The 26,724-nt window shown below is 41.5% G+C and overlaps 2 pseudogenes; one reads left to right on the forward strand and one right to left on the reverse strand.

Annotated features, from left to right (window-relative positions):
• Positions 1-3,882: 3,882 nt before the first annotated feature.
• LOC101147325 (ankyrin repeat domain-containing protein 18B-like) overlaps positions 3,883-26,724 on the reverse strand; it is a 62,147-nt pseudogene continuing 39,305 nt past the window's right edge.
• Positions 11,194-14,461, forward strand: LOC134756733 (calponin-2-like; annotated as a pseudogene).

The following is a 26,724-nucleotide window of genomic DNA, read 5'->3' on the forward strand; positions in this document are numbered from 1 at the left end:
AGTTTTGCATGCGCTTCCGAAATGTACTGGATGATGTTAGGAGAGAGGCGGGTCAACGTGGCTAGGCCAGAAGTGTTTACTAATTGAGGCTTAGGAAAGTTAAGTTCCTAACCAGAGACTGGGAGATAGAGGCGCTCAATTGTATAACATTTATATTTAATATATATTTAATAATATATAGTAAATTCTTAAAATGCCAGTTTTAAGTCTTTTCATTTTCTTCTTAAAAACAGGTTTTATTGCGTTTGGTCCACAGTCGGTATTTCACATTATCTCATAGCGCAGGGCCCCTGGGGGGACGGCTCTGTGCAGTACTTGGCGTGGCCTGGGGCGAGGGGGAGATAGAGCAGTAGACCTGGTCAGGCCCGGAAGGGGAGAAGGAGGGCCGGGGCTCCTTAAGACCTACTGAGGGGCTGGGCGCGGTGGCTCACGCCTGTCATCCCAACGCTTTGGGAGGACGAAACAGGCGGATCACATGAGCGCAAGAGTTCCAAACCAACATGGTGAAATCCCGTCTGTACTAAAAACACAAAAAATTAGGCAGGCGTGGTGGTGGGCGCCTGTAGTTCCAGCTATTCTGGAGGCTGAAGCAGGAGAATCGGTTGAGCCCGGTAGGCCGAGGTGCAGTGAGGCGAGATTACTCCACTGTGCTTCAGCCTGGGAGACAGAGTGAGACTCCATCTCAAAAAAAACAAAAACAAACAAAAAACCCTACTGAGGGCCACGGAGGTGGGGGAGCTAGGATGGAGAGGGGTCAGGCTTAACCCTGACAACTCAAAATTCCACTACCTTGTACGGGCCTCAGTTTCCTCACGGGGCCCTAGCGTAGGTCTGAGGTCTGTTGGTCTGAGGGTCCTAGGGAAATCCAGCCACTCAGGAGCCTGAGATATTTTAGCATTGTGGCTGGGCCCCCTCTCCCAGGGGACTCATTTCCCAGCACCCTCTCCACTGTCCCCGCCCCATTCCTAGGGGAAAAAAAAATTTTTTTATCTTGTTAATACTTCCTGAAACTTTTGCAGGTACAGAAACCACTTACTGATAGGCTGAGAAAAGGGGGAAGAGGAGAGGCAACCAGAAACCTTCAGGGACCCGTTCCCTCCATGTCCAGGTCTCTTCTCTCCAGCACAGCTCAGCCCACAGCCTGGACATGCCAGCAGGGACCTTCACCCTACACGCATCAGGATACGGCCTTGATCCCTTCCCCCACAGCCCGGTGGCTCAGTCCTGAGAAGGAACCAAAGCAAGGGGAGGTGGGGAAAAAACCCTGCTGCCTGATCGCACGCTGCCACTCAGACCCTCAGTTGACTGGCAGCACTGAACAGTTTAAAAAAAAAAAAAGATGAAAACACAGAAAAACCCAAACACCCAGAAGGGGAGACCATGTGTGGAGACAGCGTGCTGGGAGCCTCAGTAGCCGGTCTCCTCCTGGTAGTAAGGGAGATATTCAGGGGCCTCCCCTGGCCCCGGGCAGTCGCCAGAGCCCGAGGGAGCGCCGTGGGCCACTGGGCCTCCCCAGTAGTACTTGGGGTCGTATATCTGTGGGCCCAGGCCGAAGGCCTGGCCGCTCTGATGAGCGCCCTGCGTGTATCCCATCTTCAGGGACATGGAGGAGTTGTCACACTTGTCGATTCCCAGCTTGGTGTCATAGATGTACTCATTCCTCCTATCTAGCTGTAAGTTTGTATTTGTTAACCAACCTCTCCCTGTCTTCTCCTCCCTGTTGCTCTCCCCAGCCTGTAATAACCAGAATTCTACTCTCTACTTCCATGAGCTCAGTTCGTTTTTTTTTTAGCTCCCACATATGAGTGAGAACATGCAAGATTTATAATTCTGTGCCTAGGTTATTTCACTTAATATAGTCTTCCAGGCTGATCCATGTTGCAGCCAAGGACAGGATTTCGTTATTTTTACGGCTAAATAGTACTCCACTGTGAATAGATACTACATTTTTAATCTATTATGTTTTTGGACATTTAGGTTGATTCTAATCTTGGCTACTGTGAATAGTGGCTGCTATAAACATGAGGGTGCAGGTATCTCCTAAATATGCTGATTTCCTTTCCTGTAGATAAATGCCCCATAGTGGGACTGCTGGAAAAAGAAAAAATTCTTTTTCTTTAAACCTGATCATGTCTGTCCTCATAAATGCATGTTACACCCATCTCTCGCATCAATGCCACCCCACCCCGAGCAGTTGTTCACTCTTCTCTTCCCTCGTTCTCTGCACCCCGTGTGCCTCCATACCCCAGCCTCAGGCCTTTCTATACCACTTCCCATTTGAGGCACTGTGTTTTTATTCAACTTTGGTACTGTCCTTTGAGAATCTTCAACGTGATTTGGATATGGCACTTTTTATCAGGATGTTACGTCAGAGTTGATAAATTCAAAGTAATATCGTTCTTTTTCCTGCCAAAGTCAGCTCCTCCTTTCCACTGCACTTTCCTGCCGATGCCACCACTCTTTCTCCTGTTGTGTAGGGAGAATACAGGTCACCTCCCTGGCATGAAATGTGCAGGTGCTCAATAAAGATTTGTTGAATACATGAATGAATGTTCTTAGAGGACACCCTTGTACCTGGACTGGTCATTACATAGGTGTAAGTTTTATTCTCTAAAAGGGGTGCGTGAGAGCTTATACTAAGGTTGTAAGCATCCCTCAGGGCAGACTCTGGATGTATATTACAGAACTGCTGAACTTGTGGAATGTGCATGTTTAATACTGAAAATATTTAATGCCACATGTGTAAGACTTTTGCCAACTGGAATCTGAACATCAACAACTTTGAAGGGCTTATTCTACCTTCTCAGCACAAAAATACTTTCTACGAATGCACATATTTATGTGCAAACGTATAGAAAATTGACTTTAAAGTGTACAACAAATTTATTTTAGCAATTGGGCCTGGGGGACCTAGAAGGAGAATGAGATTGGAGCGGTAGGGGTGGAACATTAGCTAATAATGCTTTATTTTATTAAAAGTAATTACTGAAAACCAATGCAATAACATATTAACATGTTAATTGAAGGGGTTGGGAGTATAGTGCTTATATTCTTCTTTACATGTTTTAATTATCTTTAAAATTCCTTTTTTTGCTTTTGGTAAGGAAGTCACAGTTTAATTGGCAGTATATCTCTAATGGTACATGAAATAATGTCTGATTTCTAAACATTGACATTCTACATTAGATGAAATATATTAACTATTAAGCTTTGATATTACACTATAAAATTAATTGAAGAAAGCCACCCCTCTTTGTTTCTTTTTTTTTTAGTTATTATGTGCCCCATATGATCTGCAGGAATTTTTTTTCTAGGCTTTGATCATTTTAAATAAAATCAGAATTTGTAAAAGTTCAGTTAACACTCAGCTGTGAACCCTATGGTACTGTGGTCTTTTTCAATGGGAGATCTCTAAGCATTATTCCAAACTATTCTATGCTAATTGATCTATTGATAATTTATAATTTATTATGAAATACATTAAATTTCTTAAAAAGAAAAAGCAAAGAAGTAAAGGGAAACATTTATTACAATTTAAATAAAGGAATTAGCAGTTGAAAACAAGAAAACCTATTCTGAGCATCCATACTTCTCGGCAACCAAAACAATCAATGAAATCAATGCATTGGGTTAAACAGTTCCCAATTGCCCACTATGTACCAGGAGAAAAAAACCCTTTATCATAGGGTTAAACTTTGGGAAGGATTTTCCATAAGGATCTTAATATAAAGGTTCTTGAATGACATAATGTATAAGGTCTTTGATAGCAACGCTACCCACAGTGCAAAGATGTTTTACTAGTCCTGTTGGTGTCTCAAATTGGCTCTCAGTAAGTAATCTGGACATATCGTGAAATTATAATTCTGTGTAGACAATTCGACTTACCAGGTTAGAGTGATGCAATCCAAATAGATGGCTTTCTTCTGATCTGGCTTAACAGAAATCTTGAAAAATCTGGAGGAATAATGATTAATATATCCTCAGTTCTCAACCATTCTTCTTCCCCTGAAAGACAACATCACAGGCAGGACATCCTCCTAAGGGTACACCAATATTATGCACAGTTCCCACGTGAGAAAGCATATCATAATCTTAGTGAGAATGATGTTCTCATAAGGTCAGTTATACTCAGTGTGCATAGTTCTCCAAGTGTGAGTATGAAACCAAGTCATTTGCAAGTACCACTAGTCTGATTATTAGTAATAATAATCCATTTGTGACATAGTTTTTCTTTGCTGAAATAAAATATTGTTTTGACACCATGGTTGAAATGTTGGTCTTAGGTCAATGCTCTCTATTATCTGTTGTTGTTGCCAAGCCTCTGAGAGGTGTTTTATGTGGGGCAAAAGGTCCCTTCCTGAGTCTTTGGTCAAAGCAAACGAGGAGTACAGATGACTGAGAGAGTGATCATGCTGCTGTGCCCACCTATGCGGTAGACCTTGTTCCTGGGTTGGGAGATGTTTTGTGATCAGGGTGCAGTAGAAAGAGCATACTAGTAGCAGTAAAGAGAGGTGGCCCTGGCTGCAGTTCTGCCTCTAACTTCCTGAGTGACCTCAGGCTAGTCACGCAGTGACTGCTCCCCACATTTCTTTTTGTAAGTTGCAAGGATTGAATCAGACAATAGCCTCTAAGTTTCTTCTGAACTCTCATACTCAGGGATGCCAACGATGTTGGTAATAAAATAATATGAACATGCCAAAAAAATAAAAATAAGGAAGAGAAGTAGGTATGTAACTTTACTCTGGGACTCCTGTGGTATCTCACAACACCATGCTTCATGAACCCCAAAGAAAGCAAAAAATCCAGCTAGTGTTATAAATCTTGATCAGCTGAATTCTTTCACATGTTGCAGCCTGACTCAAGTTATTCATCGCAGAGGCCAGCAGCTCCCTGATGCATCCTTCCTTGTCTCTGGACAGGGTAAAAATAAGAAATTGGCCATTGTGAGACACTCTGAGTTTCGTGGGATTGAGCAGAGCATATTTTATATTCTTCTCTTGGAACTGCCTCTTGTTGGTAGTAAATGGTTGTCAGCACTGTTGTTTCTCAATAGACAAGTCCTAGAAATAAAGATAATTGAATTTTCATTCACTCTTAGCTCTTCTGCTACCAGTGTTCTTCTTTGACACTGACAGGGCTGCACCTGTCTTCCTGGCCTGACATAGCACTTGTATGGTTTGCCACTTGCCAGAAAATCCACGAGTCATTCTAAAGACCTTTTGCCCAGCAGAGACCACTCCAGTGAGCACAAATTGTCTAGTGTTTTTTTTTAGATTGTCTTCCTCCTTGGCTCATTTCTCTCCAAGAACGAAAATATCAAGGTGTTCATTTAACAGCAGCTCCTGAAAGACAATCCAGCTTGGTTTAAATCTTTAAAGGTTTTCATTATAATAGAAAATATAATAGCAACAGTAGCATCCTCTGTTACATTGAAATTAAATTACAATTCTTTCACTGTTGGGGTGACAAGTATAATTCCTATCACTTCTTTGGAAAGCAATACAACTTACTAAAGATCACCAAAATGTTTATACTTTTTGGAACCAAAACCTCACTGAAAAAAATTTATTCCAAGAGTATGATTCAATAGAAAAAAAAAACCAAGTAATATACATGTGCATGTTTCTCCCTGTGAAAACAACAGCACAGAATTTACCAGATAAGTTTTGAAACAGTTAGCTATGTGGTAACATGGAACAACATTCTCCTATAATGTTGAAGGATAAAAGCTTAGAGAATAGAATATATTCTATGACTGCAACTATGAAAGAAAACATAGATCTACATAGGGACAAAGATGATAAACATGCGAAAACAGGTGTTAGATTCATGGATTATGTGTATTTTTCCTGCATTCAAATTTATCTTTTTTATTGCTTTTTTATGTTCCCCTCTCCTCCCCCCAAAAAATCCTAAAGATCTTGAATATGCCCCTATCAGTATTTAACATTTCTTTTGAAACTGAGTCTAGATACTCAATCTGCTCCAGTTTTTTGAACAAGATGAGTAGCAAGGTTATTCTTTCCATTTTTTTGTTTGTTTGTGTTTTTTGTTTGTTTTTTGCTTTTTTTACAGCCAGACACAGGTCTTGAATTGTACAGCTGACTTCTTTGTTTGGGATATGTTACTTTCAATCATTTTCCTGATCCTCTGCATGATTTACAGAAGCCGAGTGGGAGGCTTTAGCATTTCCATGGTCCTCCTTCTCCACTATCATGAGATTCTTAGGTGAATTTTTTTTAGAGCCATTATTCTCCATTTACAAAGGCAGAATGCAGTGGCAGGAGCTGGGACTCTGGGAAACCAACAGCCAAGAATTCAGACTACAGCATACTATGAAACACCCAGATAAGATGTCCCCATCATATTCTATTATTGGGCAAAATAAAATGTAAACCATGTGCTCAAAACAGCAAATATTGTGGGTGACAGTGACACTGGTATTCGGAAAGATGAAGAAATGCAATTAAGAAACCTGGCAAAGAAGTAAACATGCCATGTAGCTTACAAAAGACCAGCCACATTGTGTGTATTTTAATATTGTTTAACAGTAACACCTAATAAAGAGAGCATCATGATTGTGTGAACTACATTTTCGGTCATAATGAATGCTACAAAATTAACCTCCCGAGTTTAAATAGGCTACAACGTCTTGGGAAATATGCAAGAAGAATTATTTGATAAAGTTGACAGTTTTTCACACCTGAAAATAATGTTTTTCTCCCAGCCTATCTTGATCAACAGCCAGCAGCAACACATTGCAGATATAATCTCAAAACCTTGTGGCATGTACTTCTCACTACAAGCATAACTTACTATGGACAGAGGATCATGGAGATTTTGAATATAATTTCCCACATGACAGGAGATTAAATAGACCACACTGGAAGAAGCTAGGTCTCTGGAGAACCAAAAAGTAAACTTCAGCCAGTTCTGGAAGCAGATAAACAGCAGGAAATATACTTTCAGATGGGCTACTTTCTCAATAGTTCTTTCTTGCAAGAGCTCTAGGGAAAGTATGAGTTACTGGGTAAGAATGTAATAGAAAAGGGGACAGCCTTGGAAAACTTTGCAATGGAAGAAAATCAGTGTCTCCTCATTTACATCTTTCTTTCTCCTCTTCCTTTGTAATTCCACCTTTCTTGGGATATTCCTCCCCCTAGAATACCCTGCCTGTCACCCCACGAGAACCTGCTCTTGAGACTGCATTTCTAATACCTATAATGAGATGTTATGTCAATGCCTTATCTCTCAGTGTGTGTATATACATATTAAGCTTTCTGTCTATGTTGTGCTTTCTCATGCAGGAATATCAGACATTAATGAACCAGTAAAGAAGATACTGAGGTGCAGAAGAGCTTTCCCAGTGTCCCGGGAGCCATTCTACACAGCATCCTACACAATGACTGTGGATCTGCTGTGCTTAGGTTCTTTACTTGTGAAAACAGAGTAATAGTAGCACCTACCTCACAGGGTCGTTCTGAAGATTAGAGGGGTTCTTTCATGGGAAGCTCTAGCACAGTGCTTGAGACATGGTAAGTGCTCAACATGTGTTCATTATTATTATCATTATCAATATTTGATGTAAAAGCCTTTCTGAAAGAAATCACACAAGAACATGATCAGTTAAAAGATATATATGAATGAAAGTATGTTTGGCGCTGTCACAACACAGAGTGGCATAATGGTTAGGAACATAGGCTTTGGAAGTCAACCATCTGTGCTCAAACCCTAGTGTCACCACACAGCTGTTGTGGGACACTGGGCCTCAGATTTCTAGCCTGAAAAATGGGGGAACAATGTCTGTCATATAAAGTTGCTGTGAAGATCAAACTAGATAAGAAATGTAAAATACTCAACAGTGCCTGACACAAAATAAACACCAATTAATGGTAGCAGGAAGAAAAGAGCACTCTTCACCAACATTTTACCTTCAGAAATTGGTTAAGAAGAAATGAGTGCTTAGGAACCTTCCTGTTAGAGCTGGGAACACAAATAACCCCAAGATATGACCCAACTGAGAAATGAGACACGAGAGTCAGCAGGTCTCAGGACTCGAGAACATATCATAGATCTGGGGCCAAGGGGACCTCCCAATACCCCAGTCTTGAATTAGCCAGATGTGCCTTTCAGTCCTTGGCTGAGCTGGACTGAGGCCTCCTCCAAAGGGAGAAATAAATGCGCATCCTGAAGAGAGCTGACTCTGAAAAAGAGAGAAACCCACAGAGGCTGAGTTTCACCAGTACAGCTACTTTCAAGCACATTCCTCGGTTAAGTCATTTCTCTTCCCAAGGGGAGGACTGAATGAGCTTATGGTGAGAGGCCGAAAGCTTTTCTCCTTTATTTTTCCCTCATGGGAGAGGATGGAAGTGCTATCCTTTCTGTGGGAACCTGCAGACTATGGATGTTTCCCCAAGCAGTTGGCATTGACTGATTTATCTGCATGTTTCTCTGTTCACATCCTCTATATGAAGAATCAGAGTGGGAATAGCCCCCCAAGTAATCTCATAGTACCAAAGCACTATTCTAGTTTTGTATAATTTTTAAGTCTCTTCTTTAAATTTTTTTTTGCAGACTCCATCCCAGACACAGCATACCAGAGTCTCCAAAGGGCTAAGCTCAGCAATCTATTCTCAAGCTCCCAACAGAAGTCTTATATAGTCAGGCAGGCAATGATCATATATGGGGACCATTAGAAATAATCTAATGCATACCCTCTGAACTTCAAATTTTTAGTATTCTCATTTTCTGCTCAAGCTCAATTTCAACACAGTTCACAGTTTCTCATATCCACCATGGCATTCTGCCAAGGAACTACAACTCGTGTTCTCTAAACCCATCTGTTCTAAGAATGCTGGGCTGGTTATCAATTTCTAATGTACCTGCTTAAACTTTCCTCTCTCAATATGTCCCTGACTGAACTGCAGAAGACAGAACAACTGTACTAGCCATCTCTTTCTGCATATCCCATGTCCCCAGAGAGGCCACTGTGTCTTCATAAAGCTAACTGCCACGATTTTCACAAGTGATATTTTTCCTTCATGATTTTCCATTTTCTACTTGAGCATTAAAATACCAGGGAGAAAAGGAAGATAATCGTTTAGCAGCTGGGAAAATAAGATATGTGCCCCAGCACAGTACATGCTAAGTATTCAGAATGTATAGTTATAGTAGATAACTATAAACTAGATAACTATTAAAATAGTTATATTAGATAAGTAATATTTTTCTTATCTTCAAGACTTAAAAAGTTAACTGTTTTAAGTGGTCAAAAAAGGAAGGTACTCACTCACATCAACCCAATTAAAACCACATTTCTATAGCTGGATGTAACAATCTTAATCCAAATCATTCACCAAAGCTGTTTAACTTTCTTAAAGTAAGGCTCTAGACATTTGCTTCTTTACAAGTATCTTGCAAAGCCATTACGCAGTAGAAGAAAAGTTTAAATGCACCACATTTTCCTACTGCATTGTAACTAAAATTACTACTCACAGGACTTGTATAGCTTCTGCATTTTGGTCCATCACATTTTCCACCATCAAATGAGTGTACTCTTAAGGTTCTCACTTTATCATCAGCATAACATATTTTGCTTCCAGAATGCCCAGTAAAGCTGAAATTTTTCATTTAAAGTGATAAAAAAAATTCCCCAAATATCTACTTAACAATCTTAGATCTGAGTTTTAGCAAGACAGTTTAATGCATACACAATGAAAACACTATATTTCTCACTCTCTCTCACATGCACAGATTAAAACCCCAAAATTTTAACTATATTTCCTCTTTCTTATACAGCTCAATTTTTAACATGCAGCTCCCTTATAATCTAAAAATAATTTTAAATATGATTATCATAAAAATATCTTAAAACAGAGATGAAATGTATAAAGGCAGATATAGATCATCCATGGTTACATTGGTTACATCACATTTCTTTAGAAACAGAACTGTTTCTACTCCTGTAGACAAACTTTTCTCTCACACATTTAAAGTGAGGTTAGCGCTGATGTAAAATTATCGCTCTACTCACCGTCTGAGTGTTTGCACTGTGTTTGAGGTACATTTTCTTCATTTTCACAGCCCCATCACTCTTGAGAGTATTAGTCAACAGAAGTTTGCAGGCTAAAACCATTCAATAATATTTTCATCAATACTGGAATGATAGTAACATTACACAACATCAGAGGCCAAAAATTTTTCTTTGTTGAAGCCCAAGATTTTAACTTATTCTTCATTACCTGAAAATACTGCTCATTTAACCTCTTTAGGAAAAAAAAAAGTCTGCAGATGAATAATTCCTGCCTTAATGCTTCACCCAAGACAGTTCCTTCATACTTATCCTCCGATGCTTTGTTATTTTCATCCATTTGATGTAGCAGGCAACAAGACTCACCTTTCCTTTGGTGATCTGACATAGCGATCTCTTATGTTTTTGCTAATTGTTTGATAAATATTTAGTAAATTTTTCCATGGTATGTATGCACTGTTTTTTGTAGTTCCAATTCTAAAGGTTTTATTAATGAATGAATATTGTCATCTTAAAAGAACAATTTCTCAGTGCTTCATAAACAGCTCTAAATGCTGGTTGCTTATCATCATGGTAAACACCTCTGTTCCCGTGAAAAATAAAGATTCCTTCTTCTGCTTCTTGGCAACTGCTTCCATATAGACAATGATCTGGATGACACTTCCATTGACACGGAAAGACAAAAAGGTTTTCTGGATTATGAAAAAACATGATATCCAACAGATCTTGATCGCCCATGTAATGTTTAACTTGTACATTTTAAGCCATGTCATAAGTATATCTCCTCATTGTAGTCACACAGTTGTCATATTATTCTTGAAATACTTCCTTCTCATTCAAGTCATGTTTGTCAACATAACTCCAGAGTTTACTCCAGCTTTTCCACAGTATGGATGCCTAGCAAAGCGACTATACCATCCTATTTGATGTTCCTTGTGTTCTGGAGCCATTGCAGAATTTGTGTGGAATTAAATTTCTTTAGTAAAGACCAAATATTATCAGCTGGTCTTTTAAAAAGGCTATCAGTGTGAGAGTCAACTTCTTTCAGGAATAACAGCAAGGACAATCTCTGCAAACCACATGGTTTAAAGAGTTTTTCCACTCTGCTGCATTCTCACTTGGAAAGGTTATGGAGTATATTGTATAATTAAATATTTGTAGAAATGACCCCTGTCAAGCCTTCCTTTAAAGCTAGGATGAAGTTGATCTTCAGCAAAAATCTGGAATTGAAGAGGTTTGATCCTGAAAATAATAGCTGACTTCAACATGGTCACAGTTTCTTCCAGTCTTTCACCTAGATGCATTTTCTCAACAGGTTGTATTTTCAGACTACACCTGTCCCACCTGCTGGGATTCGCAGCGGGACCAGCGCTGTCCGCGCCTCTCACCGCACCGCATCCGCCTCCCGCCAGCCAGGAAGCCACTGCGGCCTGCGGCTTCCCGCCACCACCGCGCGCTCCTTCCTCCGGGGACATGGGGAGCTGGCTGAAGGCGTAAAGGAGCCAGCAGAAGCCTCAGGCCAGACACAGCGCCACCACGCGCGGTAGCGCCGCATGGCCCCAGCCGCGTTCCTCGTCTCCGTCTCCGCCGCGCCCGCCTGGCGAACTGGAGCACAGGGACCATAGTTCTGGAAATTTATCCATTTTCTCTCCATGGATTCAGCAGCAGTGTCTAAAAGAAAAAAATTCATCAATCAATCATTTATATATGTTTTAATATAAAGATAAAACACTGCGAACCAGTGGAACTGGATAGAAAGTAATTCAGTTTTACAGAACACATCCGTTTTTCAGGCTCTTACTTTTCTTAAACATAAAAGAGCCATATATATTTCTGTGGAATTCCCCTTTTACTTAAGAATTCATTATCAGCCAATTAGTTTAACGAGGCTGTTTTGTTAGAGGCTGTGGTTGCATTCAAAAATTAGAATAGGAACAACGACTTGTAAAAATTCAACACTTTATTTTATTTTTGAGACAGAGTCTCACTGTGTTGTCCAGGCTGGAGTGCAGTGGCTTGATCTCAGCTCACTGCAACATCCGCCTCCAGGGTTCAAGCCCATTCTCCTGCCTCAGCCTCCCGAGTAGCTGGGATTACAGATTTGTGCCACCATACCTGGCTAATTTTTGTATTTTTAGTAGAGAAGGGGTTTCACCATGTTGGCCAGGCTGGTCTCGAACTGCCAACCTCAGGCGATCCTCCCCCCTCAGCCTCCCAAAGTGCTGGGAGTACAGGCGTGATTTAACATTTTAACATTTTAAACTACCACTTACTATATTCACTGTGTCTGTGATTTAATATATCTTTCTCAGTGGCCACAAAATTATAAAATGGATACAGAATAGTCTCTTCAAAAAATTAAGGAAGTTCTTTCTTTTTCTTTTCTTTTTTTTTTTTCTTTTTCTTTTTTTTTTTTTTGTTTGAGACGGAGTCTTGCTCTGTCGCCCAGGCTAGAGTGCAGTGGCGCGATCTTGGCTCACTGCAACCTCCGCCTCCCGGGTTTAAGGAATTCTCTGTTTCAGCCTCCCGAGTAGCTGGGATTACAGGCGCCCGCCACCATGCCCAGCTAATTTTTTTGTATTTTTAGTAGAGACGAAGTTTCACCATCTTGGCCAGACTGGTCTTGAATTCCTGACCTCATGATCAGCCCGCCTCGGCCTCCCAAAGTGCTGGGATTACAGGCGTGAGCCACAGCGCCCGGCCGGAAGTTCTTTCTTCTTAAAAGGATTATAAATATAATTCGTACTGGCATGACACTTTTACTAATATAGATTGACTTTTTGCTTCAAATAACCCATTCGTACATCGAAACTAATTTTGGTCAGTATGTGTGTGTGTGGGTGTACGTGTGTGTGGATGTGTGGATGTAAATGGCAGTAAAGGGTAAAAGGGAAGGTGGAAAAAAGGGAGATGGTCTAATATTTTCCACACATTTTTTAAATACACAAAAGATATGTAGCAAAACAATGGTGTGGTGAAAACAAAATATTGCGAACTAGAAGAAAGACTTAGCCGCCAGTCCTGTCGGATCCGCCCCGCGGTGGCGCCCTCCAGCCGTAAGCTCCACGCGTTCAACAAGGGCCCCTCCTACAGGCTCTTGGCGGACGTCCAGAGCAGGCTTCTGTCCAAATATGACTCCCAGAAGGAGGCAGAGCTCCGCAGCTGGATCAAGGGATTCACTGGCCTCTCCATCCGCCCCGACTTCCAGAAGGGCCTGAAGGATGGGATTATTTTATGCACACTCGTGAACAAACTGCAGCCGGGCTCAGTCCCCAAGATCAACGGCTTCCGTGTAGAACTGGCACCAGCTAGAAAACCTCTCCAACTTCCTCAAGGCCATGGTCAGCTACGGCATGATCCCGTGGACCTATTTGAGACCAACAACCTGTTCGAGAGTGGGAACGATATGCAGGTGCGGGTGTCTCTTCTCGCCCTGGCAGGGAAGGCCAAGACTAAGGGGCTGCAGAGCGGGGTGGACATCCGTGACAAGTACTCAGAGAAGCAGAACTTCGACGACAACACCATGAAGGCCAGCCAGCGCGTCATCCGGCTGCATATTACCAACAAATGTGCCAGTCAGTCAGGCATGACTGCATACGGCTCGAGGAGGCATCTCTACGACCCCAAGAACCGCATCCTGCCCCCCATGGACAACTCGACCATCAGCCTCCAGATGGGTACAAACAAGTGCGCCAGCCAGGTGGGCATGACGGCTCCCGGGAACCAGCAGCACATCTATGACACCAAGTTGGGAATCGACAAGTGTGAGAACTCCTCCATGTCCCTGAAAATGGGCTACACGCAGGTCGCCAATCACAGCAGCCAGGTCTTTGGCCTAGGCCGGCAAATATACGAACCCAAGTACTAGCCGGGTGGCCCAGTGGCCCACGGGGCTCCCTACGCCGGCAACTGCCCAGGGCCAGGGGAGGCCCCTTACTACCAGGAGGCTCCCAGCACGCTCTCTCCACACATGGTCTCCCCGTCTGGGTGTTGGGTTTTTCTGTGTTTTCATCTTTTTTTTTTTTTTTAACCTGTTCAGTGCTGCCAGTCAACCGAGGGTCTGTGAGCGGCAGCGTGGGATCAGGCAGCAGGGTTTTTTCCCCACCTCCCCTTGCTTTGGTTCCTTCACAGGACCGAGCCACCGGGCTGTGGGGGAAGGGATCAAGGCCGTATCCTGATGCATGTAGGGTGAAGGTCCCCACTGGCACTTCCAGGCTGTGGGCTGAGCTGTGCTGGAGAGAAGAGACCTGGGCATGGAGGGAACCAGTCCCCGAAGGTTTCTGGTTGCCTCTCCTCTTCCCCTTTTTGTCAGCCGATCAGTTTGTGGTTTCTGTACCTGCAAAAGTTTCAGGAAGTATTAACAAAAGAAAGAAAGTTTTTTTCTTCTCCGAGGAATGGGGCGGAGACAGTGGAGAGGGTGCTGGGAAATGAGTCCCCTGGGAGAGGGGGCCCAGCCACAATGCTAAAATATCTCAGGCTCCTGAGTGGCTGGATTTCCCTAGGACCCTCAGACCAACAGACCTCAGACCCTCAGACCTATGCTGGGGCCCAGTGAGGAAACTGAGACCCGTACAAGGTAGTGGAATTCAGAGTTGCCAGGATTAAGCCTGACCCCTCTCCATCCTAGCTCCCCCACCTCCGTGGCCCTCAGTAGGGTTTTTTGTTTGTTTTTGTTTTTGATTTTTTGAGATGGAGTCTCACTCTGTCGCCCAGTCTGAAGCGCACTGGAGTAATCTCACCTCACCGCACCTCGGCCTCCCAGCTTAAGCGATTCTCCTGCCTCAGCCTCCAGAGTAGCTGGGACTACAGGCGCCCACCACCACGCCTGCCTAATTTTTTGTATTTTTAGTAGAGACGGGATTTCACCGTGTTGGCCAGGCTGGTGGGGAACTCTTTCCCTCATGTGATCCACCTGTTTCGTCCTCCCAAAGTGTTGGGATGACAGGCGTGAGCCACCGCGCCCAGCCCCTCAGTAGGTCTTAAGGAGCCCCGGCCCTCCTTCTCCCCTTCCGGGCCTGACCAGGTCTACTGCTCTATCTCCCCCTCGCCCCAGGCCACGCCAAGTACTGCACAGAGCCGTCCCCCCAGGGGCCCTGCGCTATGAGATAATGTGAAATACCGACTGTGGACCAAACGCAATAAAACCTCTGTTTTTAAGAACAAAATGAAAAGACTTAAAACTGGCATTTTAAGACTTTATTATATATTATTAAATATATATTAAATATAAATGTTATACACTTTAGCGCCTCTATCTCCCAGTCTCTGGTTAGGAACTTAACTTTCCTAAGCCTCAATTAGTAAACACTTCTGGCCTAGCCACGTTGACCCGCCTCTCTCCTAACATCATCCAGTACATTTCGGAAGCGCATGCAAAACTCTCCCACCTTCTGTTTCAACAGAGATGTCAACTGATACAATTATACAATAATTGCATAAGATATTAGATTTAATCTCACAATCACGCTCAGCTTACTAAACCTTCTCTTACATCTTGCTCACCTAAATTTATCTACATTTTCTCTGAATTGAAATAGCTTAGAAATGTATGCCATCTGTGTATTATAGTGTAAGTTATTGTAATATAGAAATATGGACTTTCTTTAACTCCCATTTGCTGCCTAGGAAATACCAATATTTTTTTAGCATGGCAAGTGTTTCCAAGCATTCAGAAGTGGAGAGTGTAGGAAATCCACTGCAGAATGAGGTGTGCTTGTCATCCTCTCAGTCTCAACTGCTCTCCCTCCTTCATCTCTCTCTGTTTCATTGATGAGTATAGAAGATCAGGCATTTTTATATGAAGTGAAAATTGATGGAACTAAGGTGTTGATTTGAATATCCAACCGACCATTTACTGACTGTCCAAGTTAAATTGTGTTGTAGAGAACAGCTCAGGAAACAAATGCTTGACATTGATGTTCATAACAAAAATACAAACATGCCATTAAAAAATCAGACCTCTTATGAAAATCCAGATTCTCATGTAAGTTTTGTGAAGCTCTTTCAAGATGAGAATGTAAAATTTCAAAAAAAAATCATTTTAACAAGTCATTCTTGAGACAGAAAAGTGGAATTAGAAGATCATATATGGTTGTTTCACTGGCTCAAATCTTAAGTACAGTTTTTAGTCAATTGAGAGCCATATGATTCTTATTTTATATGCTGTTATTGATTAGAAACTACAAATTTTAAAAAATATTCCTGTCTCATTCTACAAATCAATCTAAAAATTTCATTCATTTGGTTATATTTCTTCATCTTACCTGGTCTTGAATACTTCTTTCCTGCCCAGCATTAAATTTAATTAATGTCTAATTTGTTTACTTGGTTTAGTTACTTTTGGCCACATTCAGTACACTTGTTATGAAGCAGGCATGTAGGAATGTTCACAAGTTTATGGCCCTCACTCTTCCAAATCCCAAATGGCAGCACCCCAACAGACACATACCACAATGTAAACACATACACACACACACACAATCCACACCCACCCACTCACCCACCTACACACAGACACACACACACACACACACACTCCAGTGGATCAACACATGAAACACTCCACAGGCAAAGACATCGTACATCAGGGATCTCTTAGTGCACTACACACTTCTGTAAATTATCAGGACTCCTCAATTGAGGTGAGTCTACAGAGATTTCAAAGGCTATTTGAGTGCTAAGCTATCTAACTAGTGGTTGGACACTATTTAAATAATGCATTAAACACAAATCTTGAGGCTCTGAAGAATTTCTATGCTTTCCAATGAACCAGGAGTTACAAGGTCCTGAAAACCACAAGTGTGTTACATCCTTTAATAGATAAAGCAAAGCTGTTATTAATGTGAATATACTTTATATTTACTTCTATTCGTGTTAATTTTTCTTTGCCTGTAATATACATTTTTATATAACGGGGAATAAGAAACATCTTAGGAAAAAGAAAACAAAAAATAAAATTTCGCTGTTTACACTGTGCCTTGGTCCAGTAACCCTGCACTGCACATATACACTTTAAATTGGTGTCTTGGGGAACCACTTCGATATTTCATTTTAATAGCGCATCCTGGAGAATATATTTGAGTGGATCACATATTAAAACTGATTTAAATTTTGACCCATATAGAAATAAGTTTTCAAAAATATGTCTGAAGCCTGGATACTGTAAAAATGTTTATCATCATAGAATAATAAAAGGCTAGCCATTAGTTACTCAGAAATTGTTCAGTAAATCTAAGACAACTTAGACATAAATACTTATGAGTGAATATAGTTCATCATTAATGTTTGTAAAAATTAATGCTGTCTTTTATGGTTGAGAAAAACTAGTAATGTAAATTTGATAGAGATAAATGACATAAACTTTACGTAAAGCAAGAGAATAATAGATGTGTAAAAATGTTTTATAGATAAGATTTTAAGATGAAATTGTGCTGAACAACATGAATCAAATGTGTTTTGCATACTACATCTGCAGCTACAATATCACAGCCTTTTAAGTATTTCATTAACTTCAAAATGTAACTTATTGCTGAAACAATCTGATTTAATGAATTGGGATAACGGGTAATGATTGGTGTCAGCTGAAAGCAATGCTACACTTTTAAAGTTAGATTTCTTCGTGTATTAATACAAACACCAGAGAAGATGGTCAATAAAGTAATTACTGTACAATGCCTATCATAATACTTAAACCTAGAAGAAAATCAGTAAATGTTAAGTGAATAGAATTGGTGAATTGCTTCCATTTTATACAATTTTTTGTTCATTTTAGGGCTTACCAAAACTTGCAGCTCTGAATAAGGCCCAATTATTTACTCCTTCAAATAAAACAAGACTGCAAGAATAAGTGTGAATGCTTTGTTTTGTTTTGTTTTTCACTGAAATATTCCAGTCTGTAGCTGCTCCAAATCACACTGATCTTTCTAGAGTCTGATACAGGTCCTGGTCTCAAGGCCAGTGTTACCATAATCACCATCTTTTGTGCTTCAAGGTTGAGCCCTCCTAATTTACCTGCATGAAATTGGAAAAGTCCCATTTCATACTTTAAGCAACCCAGATGTCTCTTTCACTGAAAGTGGTATTCTTCTTGTGTGTGTGTGTGTGTGTTTTTTTTGCAGCAAATGATGTCAACTTCTACCCACACCTGACATCTCAATTAATTTTTGACATTTTCTTCTTCACATTTCCATTTCAAATCACCAAGTATTGTCAGATTTTACCTTCTATTTCTTGAATGAATTTTTCTCTTTCTATCTTCATTGCCATCATGGATTCCAGCCCATCACTCTCTCACCTGGGCTATGGTGAGCACCTCTAAAGAGCTCTCTCTGATTGTCTCTCCAAAAATGGTTCTGTGCTATATTTGGAATGATTACTTGAAATGTAAATACAATTTGCATTGTAAATTGCTTTGCTTAAAAACTCCCAAAGACTTCACATTAGTACTAGGATAAATAGCAAGAGTCCAAAAATGGGTTCAAGCAGTACAAAATTTGTTTCCTTTCTCTTTCCACCTTCTTGTGGCATGAACATTGTTGAACTAAATGATTCAGATGTATTTCTTCTTGTCTCCTGGACTTTGGTCTTCTTACTCATATGCTTTTCCCACTACCATCCCAGATTTATATAATTAGCTCTTACTGGGTTTTTTTTTGTTTTTTTTTGAGATGGAGTCTTTCTCTGTTGCCCAGGCTGGAGTGCAGTGGTGCGATCTCGGCTCACTACAAGCTCCACCTCCCAGGTTCATGCCATTCTCCTGCCTTAGCCTCCAAAGTAGCTGGGACTACAGGCGCCTGCCACCTCACCTGGCTAATTTTTTTTTTTTTTTGTATTTTTAGTAGAGACAGGGTTTCATGGTGTTAGCCAGGATGGTCTCGATCTCCTGACCTCGTGATTCACCTGCCGCAGCCTCCCAAAGTGCTGGGATTACAGGCGTGAGCCACCACACCCAGCCAGCTCTTACTCTTATTTTAGTTTGCTCTTCATCTTCCCCACCAAGGGAAACCTTACCTGATATCCCTAAATATGAAAGGCTTTCATAACAGTGCATAGCTTTTCTCTGTTATTTATAATATTGTTTTTAGGTTTTTATATTTTTATTACTATTTATAATAGATACATCTGAGCATGCTCTTTGATAATAAGTCTAATAAAGTTTTCATGCATTTAGTAATTCAGTACAAAATTGTTTTCTATAAGCCATGATTCTAGAGATTGAGGGGAAAGTGCAGCGGTAATCTGTCCCAAATGGAAGGACAAATAGCCAAGCAATGTTGACCTACCCATTCATCTCTCAAAAACAAGGTTAAGATATTGATTCTCCTGTTTTCAGGATGAAGCAGGGACAGGGAGTTTCTTGTTATCCTCTCAACTCACTCTTTTTATGGAAAAAGTAATTAATCTGATAAATGACACAAAAGATTTTGATGTTCATTAACAAGGTGGTGATTCCAAGAAGTTGAAATAAAAAGACTTCAGAGCCCGTCTCTCTCAATCACTATCTTTGGTCTCTTGAGGATGCTTGTGCACAAAATAGGGAGCACCCGTGTAAGAGCTGCACAGGCAGGCTCAGTCCAGTGACTGGTTTCATAAATCCAACTTTTCCAAGCATGATGGAATGTCAGAATCCTGTGAGCCAAAAGTTTTATGATGAGAGAGGAAGAATGATATTTTACTCCCCAATCTAATTTTAAAATTAAATTTTAAACAAAGTTAATAAAGTTAACAAACCTGAATACACACACACACATGCATATACCCACGCACATGCACGTGGGCTTCTGGCATTCTTTTTTTTGTTTAATCATTCATGAGAAATGCTTGGATTTTGTATTTTCTACCAATACTTGCACAAACTCTGGCTGCAAAACTTTTGTTGGTCAAACATTAGCATTTGGGAAACCACATCCCTGCTGAGAGATAGAAGATCTTGATACAGCCTTTACATCATCAGTAGACATGGGACTGTTTTTAACCAGAAGGAGGCAAACGTCTTCCAGATGGTTGTGTAGCTGGTTTTAACAGTAGCCTGCAGTGGCTTCTTGACAGACATAAACCTTACTAGTTATTATTAGGCTTCAGAGCATTAGTATGAAGTTTTAATTTGCTTATGTTAGGGATGAGAAGGTAGCACTATCCTAGATGCCCTAAATATTGCTCCATGTCACTTTTTCCCCCACTGAATTCAGAGGTAATCTGGGGACTGTGTCTAAAATGGTCTTATATTCACATGTTTGCCATGGGTTTCTGAAGCTTTCATTCTGAATATGGTCTCAGGTTGGCACTTGAGGGCTAATTTCATTACACATGATCATAGGCATAAATTTAAATTTGTGGAGGATTGTTTTGTACATCCCACATGAAGGGATGACCTGCCCCTCCACACCTGTGGGTGTTTCTCATTGGGTGGGATGAGAGACTGAGAAAAGAAAGAGACACAGAGACAAAGTATAGAGAAAGAAACATGGGCCCAGGGTACCGGCACTCAGCATATGGAGGATCCATGCTGGCACCGGTCTCTGAGTTCCCTCAGTATTTATTGATCATTATCTCTACCATCTCAGAGAGGGGGATGTGGCAGGGCAATAGGGTAATAGTGGGGAGAGGGTCAGCAGGAAAACATGTGAACAAATGTCTGTGTGCCATAAACAAGGTTAGAAAAGGTGCTGTGCTTTGAGGTGCATGTATATAAACATCTTGGTGCATTAAAGGGCAGTATTGCGGCCAGCATGTCTCGCCTCCAGCCTTAAGGCGGTTTTCTCCTTATCTCAGTTGATGGAACATACAATCGGGTTTTACACCGAGACATTCCATTGCCCAGGGACGAGCAGGAGACAGATGCCTTCCTCTTATCTCAACTGCAAAGAGGCCTTCCTCTTTTACTAATCCTCCTCAGCACAGACCCTTTATGGGTGTCTGGCTGGGGGATGGTCAGGTCTTTCCCTTCCCACAAGGCCATATCTCAGACTATCACTTGGGGAGAAACCTTGGACAATACCTGGCTTTCCTAGGCAGAGGTCCCTGCAGACTTCCGTAGTGTGTAGTGTAGTGTGTCCCTGGGTACTTGAGATTAGAGAGTGGTGATGACTTTTAACAAGCAAACTGCCTTCAAGCACTTGTTTAACAAAGCACATCCTGCATAGCCCTAAATCCATTAAACCTTGAGTCAACACAGTGCATGTGTCTGCCAGCACAGGGTTGGGGGTAGGGTTACAGATTAACAGCATCTCAAGGCAGAAGAATTTTTCTTAGTACAGAACAAAATGGAGTCTCTTATGTCTACTTCTTTCTACATAGACACAGTAACAGTCTGATCTCTCTTTCTTTTCCCCACACCACAGAATCTGGATTCACTACCAAGAGACTATAGCATTTATCAAAAAGAAGATAAACAGAAATAAGAGTTCTTGTTGTCTAGGGAATATATCATCTTCTTTAGGTAATGCTTATTAATGCTCCTCAAAATAGCTAGAGCATTCAAGCTTTGTAACGAGTTCACAATGAGAGAAGTAGCTTCTACTAGAAATTAAATAGGTTACTTCTTTCATTGAGTAACTATTGCTACAAGAATATGTTTGCTGAATAAATTAGCACATTTATTGACATAATTGATTTGCATACTGTGGCAGCACTTCATGGACCAAACCCTAAGTCCCATGAAAAATTGAATAGAATTATTTGACAGTTAAGTATCATTGGAAAAGCCTGGCTCTAGTTCTCAGGAAGCAATCTGGTTGATTATGTGTTTTCGGTGTGTAGTCATAAAACAACTGTATATCACTAGTGTACAATAGACACTTTATACACTCTACATATATTTTCTCATTTGATCCTTCAATACATGCATAAGAGAAGAAATATACGTGGATTTAATTGCTCCACTAGGGTCAAAGACCAAAAACCTCATTACAATGCCAATGTTAGAAATTCTTCTTCCAATTAAAATAAAGCTACCACAGACAATTGCTCCTGCCATAATGAGAAAATATTGGATGAACTTAAAAAAATTATTATTTTTTTGTTTAAAGCCATCAAAAAACTGTGTGTCTAAAGTTTCAATGAACTAAATTTCAGAGAAAAACAAGCCCTTCCTTGATGATCACAGATTAGCAACAGAGCCCATCTCTGGGACATTTGCTGGATCTGGGGCCTTGAGTAGGTAGAAGAACAAGCCTACAATGTGCAGAAAACAGCTGGAACATTGGGAATACGCAAAATAATCTACAGGGAATTGCAAGGGGGACTGAAAACTAGAAAGATCATGTGTTCTCCTCGCACTTACTTATTTTCACTTAAGAGACAGGGTCTCATTCTGTCACCCAGGCTATGGTGCAGTGGAATAACCATTGCTCACTGCAGCCTCAAACTCCTCCCTCAGGTGATCCTCCTGCTTCAACCTCTCCAGTACATGGAACTACAGGTGCACGACATCATGCTTGGCTAATTTTTAATTTTTTGTGTGTGGACACAAAAACCAACTAGGTTGCCCAGGCTGGTCTAGAACCCTTGGCCTCAAGTGTTCTTCCTGCCTTGCCCCCCACCCACTCCAGCCAAGCACTGGGATTACAGGTGTGAGTCACCACATCTGGCCTCCCCTGGCATTTAGATACTAAACTGTTGGAAAAATGAGTAAAAAATAAATATAAGTAGCATTTTGAGTATTTTCTTCCCATACACCCATGGATTGTTTAGTGTATCTTACTACTTCACATAGGAGACCATTCCTGCATCAAACTATGTAAACTAAGTATTTAAACTTGATTTTTGCCCTACAATAGGCTCTATGCTGAAGCTCATTACATTTGATTTTGACAATCTGTTTTTATACCACAGTTGCAAAAAATTAATCACATTTTTTACTTCATGAGACATTATCATTATTGTTTCCTACAAGTTTCTCTGGTTTTACTTGTTTCATTTTTTTATTCCTTATCCCTTGTCACAGACAGGCATGCTAATGTGTTTGATATAGGTTCTTTACTCTTAAAGAATTCTTACAAGAAGGTAGTTTTCCGAGTGTGTGTATGTGTATATACATGAGTGTATACATTTTGCTTAAAGAGTATATTGTACTATAAATCTAATTTTATTTCTAATTTTTTCACAGAGCATAACATCCTTCATACATTCCCACATTGCTGTAGGTTGTTTTTGGTTGTTTATTCCCCTGTAGCTGCTGCATAGTTTTCAATAAAATAAATCAACCACATTTTCCCTATCCAGTCTTGCAGTAGAATTCACACTGATATCCTGCTACTGAAATATTCACTTCCTTATGGTATCCTTATGAAAACACTTTTTGGTCATGTGTCACAATTTGTCAGGGGCTGTGTTAGTCTCTTTGTATTGCTATGAAGACATACCCAATCCTGGGTTATTTATTTATTTTTTAATAAAAGAGGTTTATCTTGGTTCAGGGTTCTGCAGACTGCACAGGAAGCAATGGTATCTGCTCTGGGTGAGGCCTCAAGAAGCTTACAATCATGGCAGAAGGTGAAGGGGAGCCAGTGTGTCACATGGTCAGACAGGGAGTAAGAGAGAGAAGGGGGCAGTCCCAGGCTGTTTCTAACAATCAGATCTCTCATGAACTCACTGAGGAGAACTCACTCAAGTGGATTGTGCTAAACCAAGCTTGTCCAACCTGCAGCCTGTGGGCTGAATGCAGGTCAGAACAGCTTTGAATGTGGCCCAAATTTGTCAACTTTGTTAAAACAAAAGAGAGTTTGTGTATGTGTGTGTGTGTTGGGGGGGGGGGGGGGTTCTTTTATTTATGTATTTATGTATTTATTTATTTTAGCTCATCAGCTATTTTTAGTGTATTTTATGCGTGGCTCAAGAAAATTCTTCCATTGTGGTCCAGGGAAGCCAAAAGGCTGGACATTCCTGTGCTAAGCTATTCATAAGGGATCCACCCCATGATCCAATACCTCTCACTGGGCCCCACCTCCAACATGGGGGATCACATTTCAGCATGAGATTTGGAGGGGACACACATCCAAACTATATATCAGATATATGTACCCATCATCGAGACAGGTTGTAGAGTATGCATACTTTCAAATGGGTCCTGTCATGTTATTTTCTGAAATGGTTAAAACCATTTAATTTCCCATCCATTGCCCATAAAGGTTGTTTTCCTCATATCCTCATCACTCAATGTTATCTAGGATTCTTATACTTTCTAAGCAAGTGGTGAAAATACAGATCTCATTTTATTTGTGTACATTTGCATTTGTCAGATTGTTAACAATGTATTGAATTTTTTGGCCCATTTTTCTACTGAGTTTACTATCTTCTTTGTTCATCTGAATATCAATCATATTCACTTTGCCCTAAGCAGTGTCAACATTTTCTATTACTCTGTCATACATCTGATAACTTCGTATGCCAACCTTTACTGAAATGAGTCTTTATGATTTTTATACTTCTTCTAGAGTTTATGTATTTAATTAAATGTGTGGTTTAGTATATATTTTATTAAACTGTAACAACAGTCTCAAATCTATGTTTTGCTGGGTTCATTCAGATTTAGAACTCAGATAACTTTTTGGAGGATAAATTCTTTTTATCATAATGAAGAATGGCTATCATAATGCAATGATTACTTCTGCCAATGTTTATTGTTTTATAGTCTACTTTGTTTCTGTGGTCAGGAGGACAAGACCTGAATGGCCTTGACCAACTCAGCTTTCTGTACCTCCTAGTTCTCAGAATAATTTTAGAATGTTCCAAGAAGACAATATCCTGAGATGAGTAGAAACTGTCTGGGACAGTCTGGGCTCTGTCCTTGTTGTTCCTAGAACAGGATATTACTGCAGCCCTTAAACTCAAAAGAGCCAAGGTGCACGTGGGGTGTGAAACCTAGGGCGGACCACTCAGGGGTTCCTCAGTGCAGTACACAGTGGGGATGTGCAGAGGAGACTCCATCAACCCTGGGCAACTTTTCTGACCTCAAGGGTCAGGCTTGCCATAGAACTTACGGTTTTGCTGATTCTTCCTGCTCCTCTGTGAGTAATAAATTTGGTTTGTCTGACTTACTGTGTGAGCATTCTTCTGTTTCTGGCAGCTTGGTTTATATAAAAAACCTCCTACTAGACCTATGAAATCTATGCAATGTGGAAGTGTCATAGAGATAAATAAGAAGCAACTTCCTGACCACACCCTCACTAATTAGGCCCCCATCACCAGGCCCCACTAACTAGATTCCCGCTGCGAGGCCCACAGTGTCCAGGACCCCACTGACAAGGACCTCACTGACAAGGCCTCACTGACCAGGGCCTCACTGACAAGACCTCCCTGACAAGGCCTCCCTGACCACATTCCACCAATCATGACCCCATTGCCTGGACCCACAGATGAAGCCCCACTGACCAGGTCTCCAGGGAACAGGCTGCCAGTGACCAGGCCCCTACTAACCAGGCCTGCGGTGACCACATGCCCCTGACCAGGAACCTAGTGACTAGGCACCACTGAACAGGCATGTAACGCTCAGACCCCCGTTGACCAGGTCACCCCATAGACCAGTGCTACAAAAGCCACCACTGATCAAGTCCTCTCTGACCAGGCCCCCACTGATTAGGTTCCACTGACCTGACCAGGCTGCCATGACCACGGTCCCACTGACAAGGGCCTCACTGATGAGGCCATGCCCTGCTGACTAGGTCCCATGTGACCAGGCCTCCACTGAATAGCACCCCTTGACCGGGTCACCAGTGACCCAGCCCATTCTGACAAGGCTACCACTAAGCCACAGCTGACCAGGTCTCCACTCACCAAGCCCTGCAGCCCAGGTTTGCACTGACCAGACACCAAACATTTGTCTGCCACTAGGTCCCCACTCACCAAGACCTGCACTACTCGATCCCTCTAATGAGACCCTCTCTAAGCAGACCCTGGCTGACCATTCCCCCAGTAAATAGGCCTCACTGACCAAGTCCAAACTGACTAGTTCACTGACCAGGCCCACACTGACCAGGCCCTTCCTAATCATACCAGAAGGCCAAGTGGCAATGAGACGTTGCATATGGCCGGAGTAGGAGCAAGACAGACAGAGGAAAGAGGTACCACACCCTGTTAGACAACCAGATCACATGAGATCTCACTATCAGGAGATCAGCATCAAGAAGATCCTACACCCACACCACCGCCCACTGTTTCCAGGCAGAAGCCTCCTGCAGAGGCCAAGCCTCTTGAGAAACTTCCACTATGGCAGTGCAGAAGGAAAATATGGGCTTGGAGCCCCCAAAAAGGAGGCCACCATCCTCCAGATCCCAGATTCATAGGCCCACCAACAGCTCACACCCTCAGTATGGAAAAGCTACAGGCACTCAACACTAGCCCAGCCCATGAGAGCAGCCATGGGGCTAAAGCCTGCAAAGCCACAGGTGCACTGCCCTAGTAGAGGTTTTCCATGAGCCTCTGCCTCTGCAGAAGGCTACTCCCCCTTCCTACTACCCCCCACCCTCCTACCATCCTACTGACAACCTACTCCTCCCCACCCTACTCCTCCTTTTCCTACCACCCCGAATCCCCTCCCATTCAAGATTAAATCGCCTGCCACCAGGCCCCAAAATTAAGGATTACAATTCCATGTGAGTTTTATACGGACACACAACCAATCCATAATATTTGACCCAGATACCCCAGAACCTCATGTCCTTCTCACACAGCAAAACACAGTCATGCATTTTCAAAAG

Source organism: Gorilla gorilla, chromosome 12 (genome assembly GCF_029281585.2).
Source record: "Gorilla gorilla gorilla isolate KB3781 chromosome 12, NHGRI_mGorGor1-v2.1_pri, whole genome shotgun sequence".
Taxonomy (NCBI): domain Eukaryota; kingdom Metazoa; phylum Chordata; class Mammalia; order Primates; family Hominidae; genus Gorilla; species Gorilla gorilla.